We start from the raw sequence: 10,451 nt of genomic DNA on the forward strand, positions 1-10,451 counted from the left end.
AAAACTATTAAACATCCCATAAAGTTTTTATTGTTATCATTGATTTAAAATTTTGTTATAAAGAAATACAAACGATCAAAAATAATATGAGTATAAAATATTTTTTTAACAGATGTCAATATTAAAAATGTACTATATATCTATGTTAATATCATTTAAATTTAATTTTATAACATATAAAATAGAAAAAGTGTTTTTCTGGATAAATAAAATTTATTTAAGTATTTGTACCAATTTAATTATATACGTAATAGTTACTAAATTTTTAATTATTCATTATTTCATAATATATAAAAATATATATAATATTTAAAAATAATTTATATATTAAAAATTCATCCCGTGCAAGGCACGGATCTTAACCTAGTAGGCATTATAAAGGAAAACTAGAGCTTGATCTGCGCATCCGCGCAGATATTCATTTTTGGTTTGCAAAACAAAAATATTTATCATATATAAATGGTAATATATGTTTTTAAAATTTATATATATATATATATTAAATAATTATTTAATATATTTCTCAACACAATCATTTTAGAATTTATAATGAATAATTTTATTTTATTTTTTGATTCGTCAACTGTCGAAAACACGAAGGAATCAACCTGTGGGAGTTTGTGAATATGGCAGGATGGTTCGAGAAGGGACGAATTAAGGTGGTTCGCGCCAAATCTGGAGGTAAATCCATGGAAAAGGTGGATGACAAGAGGTTTCTGTGAAGCCGAGAAGGAGGCTTCCTGGATAATTTGCGGAGCAGATGGATTGCGCTCATGGTTAGAAACAGGGAAGCCGGTCGAAAGAACCCTGTTTGATGAATTAGGGTTGGAGAAGAAGGTATGCAAAGGCTGAAAGACGATAATATTCAATCGTGGGTTTTAGGTTATATTGGGGATTCACAAAAAAAAAAACAACTGTTTAATATTTTGTTTTATTTTATTTTCTCCAACCTTTGGGGCTCGCAGTCCACAGACCCTCACTGAATAGGTATTATAGAGAGAAATTGTGGGATAAAAATTAGTAATTATTAAGTTCCTCTATTTTTAGGTGAAAAAAGAGGAAAAAAATTAACATTTGATTACTCTTTAGGACACATTTTGAGTTTCTCTTACATTCATAGATACTTTTCACTTGTGACACACTTTTTTTTGGAGTATACTGGATTTTTGGACAACTATACCCTTAAAGGAAAGAAAATGTTAGTTTTTTTTTTCTTATTGTACTTCATGATTTCATTTGCTTTTATTTCAAAATCTAAAATATATTAAATAAAAATAATTGTCATAATAAATTATATATAAAATTCTCTATCTTTTAAGATTCATTTTCATATATGTATGTTAATTTGTAAACAAAATTAATTGTGGACGTAGATTCCAAAACGTGGATAGTAGATTTATACACTAGTTGTGGACATGGATACCTTATACACTAGTTGTGGACATGGACACCTTATACAATAGTTGTGGACATGAACACCTTAACACGATAATAGAGTTATACACTAGTTGTGGACATGGACACCTTATAGGTATCAACCAACGACTTTCATGTTAAGATGTCCATGTCCACAACTAGTGTATAACTCTACTATCCACACTTTGGTATCTACGTCCACACTTAATTTTGTTTACACTTTAACATATATATATATATATATATATATATATATATATATATATATATATATATATATATATATATATATATATATATATATATATATATGAAAATGGATTTTAAAAGATAGAGAATTTTATGTATAATTTATTATGAAAATCATTTTTATTTGATACATTTTAGAATTTGAGATAAAAGTAAATGAAAACATAAAGTTGAATAAGAAGAGGAGAGAGATTCATATGATGAGAAGAAAACAATTTTTATATTAAAAACATAAAGGCAATGAAAGAAATAATAAAGTTTAGGGTCATAATAGTTTTATTGACATGAGAAAGTGTATTTCAAACACTAAGTGTCCTATAGTGTAATTGGAAAGTGATAAAGTGTCTCTAGGTATAAAAAACTCAAAAATTTACTGAGTTCTCACTGGAAATAATCATTGTTATTTTGTCTCCTCCTAAATAGTGGTAATATTTTCCCTCTTCTTTTAGCAAGAGAAAACTGAAGTAACGCATAAATATATAAATATAATTAATTCAATACTTTTGTTTACTCCATATACCACTAACTTTTTTATTTGTCTTTCCTCCCAATTACTCTGTATTTCTGTACTTTTGTTACTCCAATAATGTACGAGTCACACCTATATATTTACAGTTAAGACGATGGTCACCAAGTAATTCGTTAACGAGTGATTTACATCTATTGGCAATTTTTGACTTTTTATAATAAGATAGGACACTTTTTTCTAAATACGATATTAAAATCACCTTGTTGGACGGAAATTCAAATCTCAAATACAAGCTAATTGGAACAAATTTTTCTAAATAATACATGAAGACACTAGTTTCAGTCGCTCACTACACCGATACGTTCTGTTAGAGCGCTCCACAATCCTTAAAATATTATTGATTGTTCTCAACCGACGATGATAACCATTTAAAAGGTGAGGTTTACCTCATTGCTTCAGATGCCAGTTTTTTTCGGGTCACCGCTAGAGTAGCTAGCCCACGACCAGAAGCCAGCAAGTAAACTGCATCCACAAAAATACAGGCCACAGTGTCGATATAACCAAATTTTCAGGAGCCTTAGTTCTTTCATAAGAATTAAAGATTAGCTTGTTCAAGAAGCCAAGAAGCCACCCAAGCACGGGGAAGACCACACTTCAGTCAAGTCTCCTCGCCGATTGAAGCCAAACTGACCCAATCCAAGCATCAGACTGACGCCTTTACCGGGGTTGGAGAACCCAAGACCAGCCTCCTACATGCAATTAGAGCGCCTGCCAATAGAGAGACAACAAAGATCTAACCGTAAAACAAAAGCTACCCGGAGCCACACACATGTGTATGACTCGAGCGACGAAAAACCTGATTCGCAAGGTGGCAAGACCAACAAAGGGAAGCCGTTGAGGTTGAGGATATAAAGCGCCCTAACCCGGACACTTGATCCAGTGAGGTTCCTACGGTTCGGCCAAGGTCAATTATTTGATTCATATGATAGAGTCTATATGCGTTTTTATTAGAGTCAATATGCTGTAAGACAATCTTATTTCTTTATTTATATCACAAAGGATTTGATACAAATTGAGAGTTTGCTATAAGCTATTACAATTGTTCGATCCTAAATCAGTCTATCCAACCACCCATCCATCCGCAGCCTCGAGTCTTCACGGCTAAGCCAAGTCCTTCCCACGATCACCATCATGTCCTGAAACCAACAAAACATAAACATCTATCCGATAACTTAACCAGTCAGTTTCTAATGCATGCAACAATAATCGGTTCTTTCTAAGTTCAACTTGGAAATCCCCTTAGTATAATCCGACTTATCCAGTCGTTTAACCAGATCAATCAAGTTCAGTTTGCGGATCTAGATCAAACAGTCTTACTCACTGAACGATCTAGATCGGCCATAACCCCGTCAAGCCAAATGGCTATGATCTGTGATCTATCGGATCCAACACTTAAGCATCGGATCGCATGATCGGACCGACTCTAAGCCATGATCTATTATCCGATCCTGATACCATGACACGCGATCATTCATGCATAAGGTAGAAGAAACGATCAAGTAAATATTTGAAGGACAAAACCGGTTTAGGCCGATCGGCCATAGCCCCGTTCGGATCCACCCGAAGGCCATGGCAATGGCTTATCCAGTCCATACCTTAGACGTACCCGAGTTCCAGTCGCAGCATGTTTGTCTTTCTCCCTTAGATCCAACATGTTTGGATCGTTCTTCGGCAATCACGCCCGAATCATCTTCTGGATTTGATTTTGATTAAGTCTTCTCTTCAGATCACCCAAGTCTCTCTCTTTCGGATGCCTTTGGTTATGATCGAGTTTTGTTGTTTCCTTAGGAAAATTCTGTCCCTAAAATTGACCCCAAGTCCCCATATTTATAGAAACTCGGCCAGGACGGTAATAGGGCGAAAGGGTGTATTTTGCAATCGCTTGGGCGGTTATCATACGCGCCTTTCGGCCAGAAACCGATTCTAACTGCTTGGCACGTTTCTCACACACGCAAGGCTTAGTCGGACCAGTCCAGGTCCGCACCTGATCCAACCAACTACTCGAAACAACCCCAAGCTCAAACAACCAGCCCAATCGCTGAACACTCCACCAAGCTGAGTTGAGCTGACTGACAGTCGGTCCAGCTAGTTGAGCTTAGCCTACTAGCTGATCGAGCTGATCTTACTTGGTTGATCTTGTCCAGCTCTTTCCTTAGCTCGGTCCAGCTCCTTTTCTTGGATAAGTCTGGATCACTAGAAGCATCGATCGATATTGTCATCTGACAATCGATCGATATTACGAAAGGTGTATCGATCGATATCCCTATAGCATCATCGATCGACACTTTCTTATGATCAAAAGACGACAGTTGAGATCCAGGATCTAGTTAGTTAACCAGTGAAACATTGCCATCGATGATCACTGTGATTAAGGAGTTGAACTCTAATATATCATGAATGCAACTGTTAGGCATCTATAGGATTATAATCTCCAACACCTGAATAGAAACTCTACATCTAATATCTTCCAATAAGTTACACCCCCAATCATATTGTTAGTCGAGCAACAGACATGATCAATTAGGATTGCTATTTACTTTTGACCCATAAAACAACAAACATCTAGAATTAATAACCTTACTAAATTTAATAGGTTCCTTAGCTGCTTGTAGGTACGATCCCTAAGTACTGCAACTGAACCTCTTATTTGAGAGAGTAATTCACTTCTTAGGGTAATTTGAGTGGTATCAAATTTGGCAGACGTTGACGGGGAGCTTTGATCGCCATTAGATTTAGTGTTATTGATTCTTATTCTTTTCTCTACCTCCATTCTGACTAAAAAAAATTTTCTTGTATTTTCAAGTACATGCCCAGCAGTACCAGAAACAACAAGGAAAAACACATGCTATTCTCAGAAGATCCTGCTCACTTGGAACGCACGATCCGCAAACACCAACGTTACACATCGCTCGACGCAGCAGCTTTCACGTCGACTGATTCTCGCACCCAACCATCGACCGACACCGACCTTCATCGTCAACCGATCTACATCGTTAGACATCAATCGATACTACACCGCATACATCGATCGATCATTTGTCGCGAAACATGGTTGCGATTGTTATTCTCAGACAGGACAAGAATGGAAACCTGTATGACCAGGGTTCATATAGGTTTGTGGGATTAGCCCCAAACTATAGATCTGCCTTGTTGTGATATTCATGATAGATTTGTATTCATTGCTTGTTTTAACATTGCTAACTAGAACTTGATCATAGGATTGCATATTCAAGCACCCTTGTTATCCCATCCTGACATCTATCTATCATATTAGGACTGCTAGAGAGGGCTAACCGCCAGTTTAGTATCTTAATAGGGCATATCATACTCGCGCATAGGCCTGGCTAGAACCCGTCGATCGATGTCCTCAACTGACTATCGATCGACGTTGGCAAAGGTGTATCGGTCGACGTTCCAATAAGACCATTGATCAACACTCTTTCGTTGTCGACATACTAACCGTTGAGACACGAGATCTAGCTTGTTAACCAGTGAAACATGCGACAGCTGATCACTGAGTTAAGCGATTGAGCTCTAATATATTATGCATGCAACAAATAGGCATCTATAGGTATTATAATCTCCAACACCTGAATAGTGGCCCTGCATCTAATATCATTTCCAACCAAGTTACATTTACTAGTTCTTCGCTTGTTACTATTGCTATTTCATTTAAACATTTACAACTCTTAGAATTAATAAACACTAGATTTAATTGTTCCCTAGCTCCTTGTGGATTCGATCCCTAAGTACTACATCTGAACCTCTTTTGATGAGAGTAACACTCCTTAGGGTAATTTGAGTGGTATCAGCTATGGAAACTCATTCTACCAGAATCTACCACCACAGACTCAGGAAACCAAGATTGAAGCATTGCTTGACAGAGTTCTAGAAGGACAGCAACAACTCACTGTGGATTTCAATGGGAAGATAGACTCAGCCTACAACAGTCTGAACACGAGGATTGAGACCTTAGGGACTCAAGTGAGGAAGCTTGAAATGCAAGTGGTTCAGACTAGAGACACTGTAAAGAGGCAAGAAGCCTTGGTGAGAGAGGCAGGAGTTGAGAAAGCAAAACACCATGTAAATGCCATCATATATGATGATTTCTAGCAAGTGATGAAGCATGAGAAGCTTGGAGAAGGAGACTTTGAAGTTGAAAGCTCCATGAGTTTCGGCGGATCACATTGGTGTTTACCGATGTCAATGGATACACATCGATCGACAGACCATGACGAAGATCGCTCGACGGATCACCCTGAACATCGATCGACGTTATCTGCTAAATCGACTGCGGAGTGTAGTGCACTTCGAATCATGACTCATGAGGAATTCGCAGAAAAACATCCTCACCCACCCTCCCCTTTCTACGTCAAAATCGATCGACCGCATGAGCCAGCCGTCGACCGACAGAGAGAGACCGACATCGATCGACCCCCCTCACCTCCCATCTATCGACGGGCACCTCTCACCTACCGAGTGCTGTTACCATCTATTGATAGTAACTGAATCAACGCACTCAGAAAACCTCCTAAACCTTTAGCAAACCGACCAGAACCTACAACCAACCCTTCTGACACTACACCCAAGCCTATGCAAGTTGATGAGGCAACATAAGGAAAAAGGTTAAGGAAAGGAAAGGAGAAGATTCCTAAGAACCTTAAGAGGGAAGCTAATGATAAGGAGATGGATGGTTTCACTAAGAGAGTCCTCAGAATCCCTGTGGAGAAACTTTTTGAGGAAGTTTATTTCACACACCGGTTGTGGATGTTCTTCAGAGACACTAAGGAGACTGAGGAGGACATTAGGAGAATGTTTCATCATGTAAGGGAAAGGATGAAACTAAGGATCACATTGAAGAAGAAGAGTGATCTTGGGAAGTTTGCAATACTATGGGTGGTGAAGGGTATTGAATTTTCCCATGTACTTTGTGACACAGAAGCATCAGTCAGCATACTACCTAAGGTTATGGCAGACCAGCTGGTTTGAAAATAGAGCCCTGATCAGAATCTTTCATCTTCGTGGACCTTTCAGAAAGAAGCTCAAGAGGCATCATAAGAGACCTTAAGGTACAGATTGGTAATGCCCTTGTCCGAATAGATTTTCATGTCCTGGACATCAAGCTTAACTGAAACTCTTCACTTCTGCTTGGAAGAGCTTTCCTAGCTACAATAGGAGCTGTATGTGACATAAACACCAACAGATTATGTCTGACACTGATAGATCCAGACATCCGCTATGACCCAGTTCGTGTTGTGAGACAACAGGTCAACCTTGTGGACCTTGGAAATGATCTTGGCTACATTGTAGCATGCCATTGTGGAGCAGAGTACGAAACAGAGTACTCATAATCGATCGATACTCACACTGCGACATCGATTGATTCCAATGAGTCACCGACGACCGATGAACGCTATCCCACGTCGCTCGACGGGAAGCGACCGGTAGACCACTTCACATTACCAGATCAGTGTTATCCATACTTTGCATTTCAACAACCCCACAAGAGAGGACAAGACGACTATTCCATAGGCAGTTGGGCAGAGTGTTGATTCCATGAAAGTTTTGCAATAGAGACTGTAATTACTTCACCCATTGAGGATCCTACTGAGGAGTATGATGAGGATTACTGGAAGGAAAGAGCTATAGAGATTGCTATGCAGGATGACAAATATTCAAGCGATTCCTTCAACAACACGTCTCCACCATCGATCGACAGAGTCTACTCAGCATCGGTCGATACCGACCCTCATCCAGCAAAACGTTCTTATGCATCAATCGATACCACGCCTGGTACATCGATCGATATTAAAGTCATCGCCTTTGAAAAGGAAAAAGGGAATATTCCAATTCCAAGTAGGTTTACCAATACCTATATAAGGAGTTTTGCACCCCAGATCACTTCTCACGACACCGAAGCAGAAAAGATGAACGCTCCCACAAACCTATCAGAAGGAACATCCAGGAGGAGCATTCAATCCAGAAACCCTGATTCAGCAGACAAAAGTTTGCCCTCGATCGATACTCCAGTATCAACATTGATCGATTCTTATTCTAAACCTAAACCTTCTTTATTTACTAAGAAGAATATGAGTATTGATTACGATTTTCTAACTCCTGATGAATTTGGTATTTTCAGGGAAGAGCTATGGATGGAAGAATTCTACAAGTATCTAGAGAGGACATAGCAGATATTCTTCAGTTGGCCAATGGACCAGACAACTTGAATCTGCAGCAACGCAGCATTCCAGACAATATTCCAGCTGTTCCAGACGAATTTCCAAGGGCCACACAACAGAAATTGGTTCACACCAATCGTGCAGACCAGTTGGCCTAGCATCGATCGATATGGTTGCTCCTACATCGCTCGACAGGATAACACCAACGTCGCTCGATAAGGCACCTTCACCATTGATCGACAGATATTACGAATGTGGACATCGCGCTTATGACATCTATGGAGCCAGAAAGTTCAGATGGGAACAAAAAGACAAATATGGTGTCTACAGAGATGAGTCTGGATATGCAAGGAGCATAGCTGGTGAGATGATCCCTGTTACCAAGGACAACCTCAGAAAAATTTTGGAGAGAGCATCCCTATTTGAAGAGAGTCACATATGTCTCCTAGAACATGTCACTTCTTTCACACCTACAAGACTAGCACAAGAGATCTACACCAAAGATGAGATCAATGAGATGGTGACTTGTATTTGTGGAGCTCAGGAAAAGCTAGGAGATGAACTCAAGACATTGGTAGATGACACCTATCAGCCTTTGGACAGAGGTTACAATGAGCTTTTCAGAAGTATGGCATATATGAGGACTAAATTGAGAGTATGCAACACAGCCTTGAGAAAGAAGCTACGACATCAACATCGATCGACGTCAAGCCACAAACATCTCAAATTCCTACAGAACCAGAAAGTTTGGCAGAGAAGAAGGATGAATGGGAGATTGCATACATCAACACGAGGATTAACAATGTATACAATCCTCTCAACAACAATGTGGACTGGTTATGTACGAGAATTGATCTGCTACAGCAAGATTTATACATCATTCGCACGAAGGATCCACAACCAGCCACATCGATCGATATCTGCACCATCACATCGATCGACAGCAAGTTCGCAACCATGGAAGATAGGTTAAAATCTTATGAGGATATGCACGACCGTTTCACCTCACCTATCATGCGATACTTGGACACCTTGTCCACACAGATGATGAATGTCCAGAGGGACATTGGTAAGCTTAATGATCAACATGATTTTCAGGAAGAATGTTCAACATCGATCGATAGGTTCCGCAGGGCATCGCTCGACGGCAAGAAACCTACAGAATATCTTCCTTGCATAGCAGCAGAAGTTGATCATATCACATCAAAGCTTTACACAGCTATAGACACCATGGAGGAATTCCTTGAGAAGCGGCGTGATGACATCTACTTTCCATTCGACGTCAGACTCAGTGGACTGGATAGCCAAGCAGAATGGTTCCAGAAGGAAGCCAAAGACATTCAGAGGAAACTCGCATCTCAACACCAGATATCAGCATCGATCGACAGAGAACGCTCCAAATCGATCGACAATACTGCACCAGCAACGATCGATAGACACCTTGTCGCATCGATCGATACCACGTCTACACCAGACGACGAGCAGCTGATGCAAAACAAAATGGAGTCAATGCATGACGAACTGAATGAGCTATTAGCATACGCCTATGACAAGATAGGATGGTATCAGTTCAGGATTGAAGACATCCTAGAAAGGCTATAGAACATATCAAATGCAATACAGAAGATGGATGAGAGATGGACCAGAAATGATGTGGCCACAAGAAGTTTCATTGTATCTTGGTCCAAAATGTGCAGAGATGAAGTGGATGCTTGTTTCCCAACAAGTAGTTGTCTTTCCACCAACTAGCCACATAATTCCACAATCAAGCTAAATGACTATAACAAAGCGCTGAGTGGGAGGCAACCCACTATTAGGTAATTTTAATTGATTTTCTTAGTTATTAGTATCTACTTTCGTTTTCATTCTTTCAGATTTATTGCAAGACCCAAGTAGGATGATGACCAACATATCGACCGTGGACGAGACGTCGATATCGATCGACATACAATCACATACGACGATCGATGCAAACCGATGTGCATCGATCGATTCCCACTCCGGTCAGGTTTATCTTCCTAACTTGTTACATTGAGTACTTATGATTTATTTTTCACCATAACTCTTACTGTGTTACA

Source organism: Brassica napus, chromosome A3 (assembly GCF_020379485.1).
Source record: "Brassica napus cultivar Da-Ae chromosome A3, Da-Ae, whole genome shotgun sequence".
Classification (NCBI taxonomy): domain Eukaryota; kingdom Viridiplantae; phylum Streptophyta; class Magnoliopsida; order Brassicales; family Brassicaceae; genus Brassica; species Brassica napus.